This window comes from Apaloderma vittatum, unplaced genomic scaffold (assembly GCF_000703405.1).
Source record: "Apaloderma vittatum isolate BGI_N311 unplaced genomic scaffold, ASM70340v1 scaffold18338, whole genome shotgun sequence".
In the NCBI taxonomy this organism is placed as follows: domain Eukaryota; kingdom Metazoa; phylum Chordata; class Aves; order Trogoniformes; family Trogonidae; genus Apaloderma; species Apaloderma vittatum.
In genome coordinates, this window is record NW_009730410.1 from 84,843 (window position 1) to 95,251 (window position 10,409).

Here is a 10,409-nt window from a genome sequence, read left to right on the forward strand (position 1 = left end):
ACAAAAGCTGTAGCAGCGCAGGGTCTTGACTCCCACCACAAACACATGTGCTTGCTCATGTCTGCATTTCCACATTGTGAAACCAGAAAGGACACATGTTATTGTCCTGCTCAAATAAAAATCCCTCTGTGGAAGTTGCTTGCCTGAAACATGGCACAAGGATGGGAGTTAACTGACAGCTTTTTGCCCTGTCTCTGCCTGCCAGCACAGGAACTGCCGACCCCTCAGCTCTCTCCCTCTTCTCCAAAAAGTGAACTGGTTGGTCGGGCCATATTTATGCAATTTGGCAGAGGTTCTATTGTAATTAGAACCCACTGATTGCTGTCAGTAATGTCAGTTAGCTAATTGTACCTTGCACATTAAAAACCAAAGCAAACCCAAACGCAGTACGTAATTTTGTGGAAATAGATGAAATGGCAAAATGTGTGTGTTCTCCACAGGGAGATGGTGACATGTGCTGTCATCTCCTTTTGAGCCTACAGAAATATCTCCCTTGGAGACTTTCTGGACCTTCTTCAGAGGTCTCGTAACCTGAACTTGTGGGGTAGTTTGTTGATGGTGCTTGGTGAGCAAGCAGGAAGAGGTGCATCTCTGCAGGATTGGTGCAAGATTAGAGAGCTCCAGAGACAAAAATGAAAGCAGGAGCCAGGGACAGGCATTTTCTTGGAGGATGGGCAAGGTCAAGGAAAGGTTTGGAGTTTTCAGGCAGGAGAAATAATATTGTTCAGGTATTTGTTTATTTTTTTTTTGTGAGGAGGATGGGAGCAGTATCTAAACACTCGGTTCTTTACACTTGAGGAAAAAGGGAATGCCATCAACCCGAGCTGTTGCAGCAGCCTTTCCTCTATGGACACAGGATAATCTAGCTCTCTTTGATTTCCATTACGCTTTCCAGTGGATCTGAGATGTAATTAATTAATTGATTTTTGCTGCCAGTCCCCTAATTAACACTAAATAAAAATTCATGCCAGGGTTAATAGCTTTAAAGGTCCGAGGCAGGAGCTTCTGTTGGTTGGGTCCATTGTCCGTTCAGCAGTGCATTTGGGTTATATTCCCTGTCATGCTTTTAATTCCTAATCAATTGAAAGTTAATTTTGTTCTTAACTGAAAGGGAGCCAGAAAAGGGTCACTGTTACACAACTGGTCTTGTTTTATGGCCTTTGCAGGGCTGTGTTCAGAGCACAGTGATAGCACCACTGGGCAAACTGGGATAACACAGCAGGGACATGACCCTGGCACAATGCAACCCACCAGACCAGTGAGATCTGTACACTGGATAGGCCTAGACCTTGTGCTCCCAATATGTACTTTAAATTGTGCTTCACTGTACGGGACAATTACCACGTGGAACCATTACTTAGTATTTGTATGATGCTTTGAGGATATGAAGCGCCAGGTGATGTTACGTGTGGCTTTGTGGAATTCTACTAACGAAAGGTCAGACCGTTTCTATATATCTCTTATGAGACAATAAAATGGCAACAAACTAGACAGAATTACTGAAAATATCGCTTTAAGTGTTGGTAAAATGAATTGCCTGAATAGTTGCGCTTCCTTATGGGAACAGGAATGTTGAAATGCCTCTGAGACCCAGACTGAGCCTGGAGAAGGTGCTGAGCAGCCTGTACTGCTAATCAGGGCTCCTGGCTTTAAACCCTGGAAAATGTCCACGTGAAATTGGTCAGAAAAAGTAAAAAGCATTCTCTAGTTGTCTTTAAAAAATGAAAGAAAGAAAGGAAAGAGATTCTCTTTCTGATTGCTGCTTTCGCTTTCGGTCCTGGTGACTGCTTGGCTCAACATCTTCCCTTCCTTGGCTGTGTGTGGGAGAATCACTGCAGCTCCTTCTAAACTATGTCAAGAAGTTATTCAGAACCAACATAAGCAGTGAAATACGGCCCTATTTGACAAAAATGAGATTTGATACCGACCTCTGCCGAGTGGCTATGTGACATTGTACAGGTTGTTTTCAATCAGGGAAGAATTTAGTTTAAGAAGTGGGATCGAAGAAGTTCAGATACGAGCAATGACATCCAAGGCAAATACCCTGTAGTTCTAATCATTGTTCATAGTGTTGGGGCGAACACCTGGGAATGTTCATGTTCAAAGAGTTTTGCATTCTTGTAGTTGTCCTTAGCAGCACTACCCTCTTGAAATGTGCAAGTGTTCCTCTTCAGAGATTCCCTTTCATTGTTCACTGCCCTGTGATCTCACTTGCCCATATACAAGCATGGTGTTAGCAGCCGTGCTGCACCTCAGAGCCCTCAAGTTGCACGGGCTCAAATTGATAACATGGTGCTAAGCGATGGGGAAGGCAAGATAAAACCCCTGATCTTGTCTCTTCTTTTTGTGTGTGTCTTGGGCATTTGCAGCACTGAGCAGTCTGGAAGGAGAAAGGAGCAAAGAAATCTAATTTCAACTAAATGAATAAAATATACATTAAAATATATATATAATATATATCTCTCTCTCATAGGCTTTAAAGCATAATGTTGTTTTTAAGCTACAGGGTGCTGTAAGTTGCAAGGTGCTTGCAAAAGTGTAGTATGCTCTACCTCGGTTGGGATTGCTCTAGCAAATCCCCAAACATTCAATGCTGATTTTACCTTTTTTTTTGTTATCAACTTTATTCTTAGATTCAATTGGAGTATTAGTTCCATGCTCTTACTTTAATGATCTTCTGCTCATTTGCTTCTCTGTGCAAATACTGTGCTCGGGATACTGCCAGCCTTTAGCCTTGGCCATACTAATACATAATGCAGATGATAAAAGCCAGTGTAACAGAAAAGAGGTCCCAGGGAGAATACAAACCATGGCAAAATAAGAAGGAAGCAGATGGTTAGGTATTAAACTGCAGTAATAAAATAACATCTGGCAGAATATCACACACATGCACTGATGCCCATCTGAAGAGTGCACTGATTTAAGTAATATGTTTCTCATTTTGGTGCAATTAACACCAAAATTTGCATAGCAAACAGTGGCAGAGCACGCAGAAGCTTCTTCTGAAAGATGCAATCCAAATACATCTTTTCTACAAGGAGATTGGCCATAGCAGACACTGGTAGCTTTCTATACGGTGACGTAAAGCAATTAATGAGTCATACCTTCCTGCTGGCCAGAGAGCCCATTGCTCTGTTTACATGCAGCCTGGCAGATGTACTTGTTTGCAGGGCTGAAAATTAAGAGATAAAAGGGGAATAGCATTTCACCAAGTGCAACATCACTCTACCCCGTGCCATAGAGAGAAGGGTGCTGTACAGACCAGGCAGATCTCTAAAACCCCATGCAGGCAAATCTGACTGCCTCAGATCCTCTCCCACATTTCCCTTTATGTGAGCTGGGGAAAGAGAAACCTTGGGGCTGGGTTTTTCAAAGGAAGTTGGAGAGAAGATGAAATCCCTGCCTGGTTTAGCAAAGCCACATGGCATCACCAAATACCCTGCAGTCACTTAGGCTGTGTCTTTCACAAGCCTTGACCTGCCCACGAACCAAGCCTGGGGCCAGACAAGCATGATGAAAGAAATTTTGATTCGTGCTGCTGAGCATGTGGAGCGCTGACAGAGAAGTGCTGGGAAAGCTGCTGGTGGGAGCACTGGGAAGCTGCAGGGTGGCTGAGGTGGAGCTGGTTGTTGGTGCAGGTATGGGCACAGGGCTGGTTTGGGCTGCTGCACTGTCAGCCTGGGCCACTAACAGCGGATGGAGTCTCTCCCGTGGTGATGTTCACTGACCCCTTCACCATCAGGTTTCGTAACACCTCGATATCCAAATGCACGTGAATATTGTGATGGGGAGGGTGGAGGAAAGCTGTGTAAGTGCTCCTGGTGAGACAGTCGTGCTGTGGACACCTACTCACCAGTGTCATCTCTGGGAGGGAGCCTACGGCTGCCTGCTCACCGCACACCTTGCTGGGCAGGACTGTTGGCTGCTTGGAGATGGGGCGCTACTGCATCTCTTGTATGCTGCAAGCTGTGTCTGGAAAGTTTTGGGATTTTGCCTTTCTCTGCAGTAGGATGTGGTGCGTTAACCTCCCTGAGTAGCTTCCACAGAAGCACACATTCCTGACCTGTGGAAGCAAATACCTGATACAGTAGGCAGGGGTTCATTCATCAAAAGCCCGTAAAAACAATTGTTGGTAGCAAATAGGAGATTGCCAGCATGATGTGCTCCCTGAAACAAAAGATCTCCTAGGCTGGCTGAGCAGCATGCAGTATTCCAGGGAAGGGAAAGTGTATTTCTTTCTGTTTTACTGTGTTCAGTGAAAGGCCTGATCTTGCTTCTTTTGAAAACAGTGACAATAGTCCCATTGATTTCCTTAGGAGAAAGGAGTCAGAACGTGTCTAAAGTTCTTCCTTCAATAAAAAAGAATGAAAGTATGCTTTCAACACACCTTTATTCCATTTCTTTCTGGGTTGTTTTTTTTTTTTTTTGTACAGGGGCTATCTGCTGGAAGTCTGCATCATCCCATGCACAGAGAGATCTGGATTTTGACACGAGCCTCTGAATACCATCATATTTTAAGTAACAATGTAGTGATTTACTTCCATCAATTACAATGTTTAGTTTCCTACGACAATCTTTACAAGTAGGAATAATAAGAATGCTCTTCTGGTGTCTGCTCTTCTTAGAGCAGTAGCAGATCTAGGACACTAACAGAAAAAGCTGAGGGGTGTCTGAAAGCCAGAAGGATATTTATGGGTGGAAAGGGTTATTTGTATTAACAGAAATGTGCACTACAGCAGCATCTCTGAGGAATAATAACCAGCAGAATTTTGCAGTTTTAGGGACTGTGATGTGAACAGCAGTCCACTTGCAGTACTTAATTGTCTTGAAATCTGATTTCCAAAGGTAGCAGCCTTAATTTGGTTTGTTCTTTGCTGGGGATCCCCTGGGAGTGTGAGCTTCAGTCTCCAATAAATCAGTAGAACAATATGCACTGTGGGCTGAGTCTCAGGCACGCTGGGAATCTCTCTTTTCTCAGTGGGCTTTGGGTGGAGCCTTTGACTGTAAAATGGATATTGATAGAATAGCCTTAATTCTTATTTCTAAGAAAATACTGCATTTAAGGCAGTATTGCTGCCAAACCCAGGGAATGAATGCCTGCTCTGCAGTCTGCTTGCTTCTGCCCCCAGACCACCTCCTCCCTATACCAAACTGCAGTCCTACAGGCATCTGACAACTTTGATCTGCGTGAACTAATGTTCATGGTTCAGGGTATCGCGGTCCCTCATATTCCCATGAGCACAGCCACTGGGAACAAGCCAACATCCTTCCCAGCATACCTCCAACCAAATTCATACAAGCATATCTCTGACCCAGGGACCCCTAGAGTCAATGAGCTCTTTTGGCTGCAAAATCTCACGCTGAGCATATAACCGTTACTTTTGCTGGATTTCTGCTAGGTTTAAACACTCCACTCTCATGTAAAATAGGGCTCTGACTGTGGCTGAGGAGCAGGCGATAGGGTGAATGTGGAAACATTTGCAGAAAAATTGCCTGCTCCAGCTAGTTTTGCTTCAGTTTTGCATTTCTCTGGGTTCCTTCCTGAAGATGGTTTAATTTCCTATGTGCTGCTTGTATTTTCCTTATATTTCTTCTCTTCAGCCTCCCTCAATGTTATCCTAGTGCCTGCCTTCTCAACAGTAATAATAATAATAGCTGCAATATATTTAATAGCTACCCACTGCCAGCCTCTCTCAGCCTTCTCCACAGATTCCCCAAGGTACCAGATGCATAATGCATTTTCCCAGCTAGAAATCAGACCTCGCTAGGATCTGCTCGCTTGAAAAAACTCCCTTCTTGGCAGGCTCCCCGGCGCTGTGGGAATTAGCGGTGTATGCAGAGGCACCAGGATAGGTGGTTTCCTTTCTCTTTGTGGGTGTGAAGAACAAGGCTTGGAGCTACATCAGCTGCTGCAGACAAACAAGGTGGCCCTTGGCACCCAAAGAATCACCAAAATTACCCGTCTTCTCTGCAGGGACACTGATGGGACATTTCGTCCTGTCCTCAGCCATCCAGAGCAGCCAGGAGTGGAAGTGCAGGGATGGAGCTGAGTGCTGCGAGGGAGATTTTGGTATAAGAGACAGAAGAATGCAGGAACCAGCATAGTATGAGCCTGAATGAAGAAAATCTGCTAAATCTTCCTATGGTGAACTCAACCCAAGTAACTCAGGCTGACCAGAAGCACCTTGGTGTGGCCAATCTGAGCTTTCAAAGGCCCTTGTCTGACCAGCTTCCCGCTCTTTCCTTAAAAAAATTGCTGGATGTGAGGGCCGTGGAGTGGGTTACATTTACATTAGCTTCTAACCTATTCAGGAAGAAGTAAATCGTTTAGTTACTCATTTATGTAGCTTTATATACAAGCAAAGAGTGATTTAAAGCAATTTGCTCATATGAATTTCTGTACCTTCTGGTGTCCTTCAGGACAGCTTTTTTTTTTTTTTTACAGAGAGGAAACTCATGCAGTCACTTGCTGAAGGTTTAGTAATAAATAAAATAAAATAAAAAAAAGGCCATGGTTGAGCTGGGAAATGAACCCAGGAATGTTGACTTTGAACTACATGAAACCAGTTGCACTACGGTAGCACGCTTGGTACTTTTGCTTGGTTTTCAGCCACAGCTTTAAAGTTTGGCCAACAAAGTTAAGGAGTCAGGAGGGGGGTAATTTTTATTCTTCAGATGAGGAGACTGAGAAACCTAAAAGCCTGGTGCTCACAATAACTTATTATTGCTCTTTATTTGATGGAGTGACTCATATGGCACATAGCTTCAGGAGCAGGTTTGGGGAAAGCTATAGCTGAAAACACAGCCAGCTGTAAAAAGCTAGCCATTTCCTACATGGTATCGACTTCGAAAGAATAAAATAGATGTCTCCCTTTTTCTATCCGAAAAGTCACTGCAGAAGCAGCTTTCTTTTGTTATCTGCCAATAAATGTGTCTCTGTAATAGTGGAATTTACTGCTGGGGGTGTGTGTTTCTCACCACTGCTTCCCCTTTACAAAGGAGCTAATCTATCTTGTGCTGGGAGAAGGCAAATGATGTCATATTTCCTGTATTTCAGCCTACTTTCCAGCTGCTGCAGAAAGGCAGGGCTATAGGTAAACATTGCACTTTGTAAGAGCAGAGCAGGAGCTCCCTGCCCGGGGTTTTGCTGGGTCAGGCACTTCTGCGTCACCACATTTCTGCGTGATGTCTCCACTCAAGCCTGGGTTGGCTCGTTTTCCAGCTGGGTTGCCTGACTTTGTCCCTGGAGTGGCCAGCCCGAGCATGAGGGGATGAGCTGGGTGGGGATGCGGGAGCGCTGGGGAGCCAGCATCCTCCCCGCCTGCCTCCCCGCCGGCAGCTCTGGCAGGGGCAGGGAGCTTGGCAAGCTGGGACGCTCTGCCTTGGCAAAGCCTGGCACAGAATGTTTGGGGAGCACAGCCTGAACTAGTTTTACTTCCAGCAACAGAGTGCTTGACATTCATTAAGGTGAAATTCACTCTCACATTTTAATCAATGAAATGGAAAAACAACAAAACAGAATGCATAAGCAAGTCTGACTTCTTTTTTTTTTTTTTTTTTTAAATTTTCTCGGCAGTATAACACGCCCCCCGCCTGCGTGCTGGATTCGCCCAGGTAATTATCACAAATGCAGATTGAATAATTACGCATGCAAAGACCCGTCTGGTACCTGCCACAAGCAATGACTCAATCTGTGTGCAGGTGCATGTGCCTGCCTTTCCTGCATGCTGCTGACCGCTCCTCCTGCGCCGTGGGGCCAAGGGGCTCTTGACCACCCTGGGCAAAATGCAGCTCTGTCCACCCTGTCACCAGCTTGTCTCAGCAAAGGCAGGCCTGAGTGCCCAGGATAGAGGGGAGGCATCGTGCCGTTCACCTTTGAGCCCTGTGCTGGGTGCATGGAGGCTGCCCAGGGTGCTGGGACCCTCTGTGCTGCTGTGGGGTGCTGGGGGGCTGCAGGCAGTGGAGGGGGGTTCTGCTGCTGCACCCAGCTTTCCACTGCCCACATTTCAGAAGTCGCAGTGTTTGAGGGAGGGGAGCAGTCTGAAGCCTCACTTTTTACCATTGCATTGGTAACAACCCTTCCTTGGTGAATTCACCTCCCCACCAGTGCTGTCCCTTCCCAGGAGAGCTGCTGGCAGCCCTGGGGCTCACTGCCTGCAGCTTTGCTTCTCTCTAATTCTGCCCTGTGCCTGTGTACCAGCAGAATATGACTTTCTTTACATATTACACCTTGAGTGCAATACAAGAAAATAAAAATGAGTAACGGCTTGTTTCCCAGCCCTGGATGGAGCAAAAATTTTGATGAATGGACAGACTACTTGCATGAAAAAGAGCATGAATAATTTGCAATGAATAATAGTCAAGTGTTACCTTTTTTTTCCCATCATAAATTGCTCGTAAATTTTTTTTCCCCCAAGCTGTTAGTCACCAGAGCAAATACAGAGCAGCTTGTTGGAAACATTTGTTTTCTGCTCCTCTGAGCTGTGGTTAGATGCACTGGTCACTCTGACTGATGGGGAAACTCCTACTAGCAAGTTTCTCTGGTTGACACCTCAAGATTCCCGGGGCTTTGCATAGATTTTTTTCAAAAGCAATGGCAGATGCTGAAAAAGCTGTTTGTTTTCTACTGTTCATAATTTATAAATTATTGCTTCTACAAGCCTCAACCAATATTGGAGCTTGACAGACAACCCGGTTAAAAATGAATTATTTTATGAAAAATACATGTAGATCTCTAGGCTGCTGGAGAGTCACAGTTCACAATTTCCCTCCATTTCTCTGGAATTTTGCTGTTAAAAAATAACATGCCTATCTTTGTGGAAAAGTTTTGATGAGGAAGGGAGCTATGGGCCATGGGTGAGGCTATCCCTTACCTCTGTCACTGTTCGTCCTGCTTGTATTGATACAGCAGGTTGTGTCTTCTGACCTACTCTGCCTGAGCCATGCACACAGCATAGCTGGGAGTTTGCTTTCATCCCTCCACCCCTCTGTCTTCCATTGTCTTTGCTGAGGGACATGTGTAATTCATTTGATTACACTGTAGAATTAAAAATAATAATAATAAAAAAAAATAGCACAGACCAAATGTTTTTGGAACCCATGCAAGCCAAAAAGGTCCATAACAAGACATAAGAGATACCAAGTGGAAAAAAAAGTGAAAATGCGCTCAGTGTAAATATTGATAATGCCATTAAGTGCTACATTAGAACTGCATATTTGTGATTGTCATTTTTAATGCCATAGAGTGTGTTTAGACTATTTTCTTATAAAAAATAAAAAAATTAAAAAGATAACCTTAGCTCGGCCCAGTTCATCCCAAAAAGTCATTGTTTTAAGTTTTGAAAACTGTTAGTAAAACCATTTAAAGGTGATAGGATTTTATTTTATTTTTTTCTGGCAAGGAAAAGCTACGTTTGTTAGAGCTTTATTAAAAATTTAGTTTGGCATCTCACATGCAAATATACCGTTTTGGTGTTTTAACGTTATTCACAGTGTAAGAGCTTCCGTATCACCCTTAAAAGTTTTCTCAAGCAACATAGGTACGTTACCACTCAATTATGCACAGCCAGCCTTTGATTGAGAAAAGTAATTACTTATAAGCCGCTTACTCCTTATTTTAACCAGCAGTAAACTGTATAAGCAGGAAAAACTTACTAGTTTTTGGTTTCAACAAGCTAGAAATGGTGAGGTGAGGCTGCCGGACTGACTGCCAAGAAGAATTTGCTGAAAAGGTTTTGCCAGATGTTGCGGTGGATTTAGTTGGTTGGCGAAGGGGGTGTTGTGGATTTTTCCTGCTTTTTTGTTAGCCGAAGGCTGCTGCTGTAGGTTGTTGTGAAGACATTTGGTAAATAAACAGCTGAGCTGATTGGCCGGGAATGTGTGGGCGGTCGAGGTGGCTGCTGCCGATTTGGTTAAGGTTGGAGAGGAGGCTGAGAGAAACCCGCATGCTCGGGAACCAAAGGGCGGTGCAACCTGACGAGTGGCCATGCCTGGGTCATGTGAAACGACCCCAGCCAAGCAGGATGGGGCGCGCTGGTCACCTGCCGCCGAAAGGGCTAGTTGACTGGCTAATGCAGACTCACAGGGTGGTGAGAAGAGACATGATGGTGACTCTGTAACGGGTTCATTTTTATTAATAGATGGACCAAAAAAAGCATAAAAAAAATGAAAAACAAGCCATCAGTACAACCATCTAGTAGCTAACAAACACTCCTAACGTGTTATTTCTTTTTTTTTTCAACAGCAAAAGGGCAAGCTCGGAACCCTGACCTGCCAGGACCTCACTCACCTGCAACAGGTAAACTCAGCCCTGCAAAAACCACGTTGCAGACTTAAACCACCTAGTCTGGGCCCACGAACGGGTCGGTTACCAAAAATCCTGCTAGCTTTTAGAGCCGGGTTGGCAAACC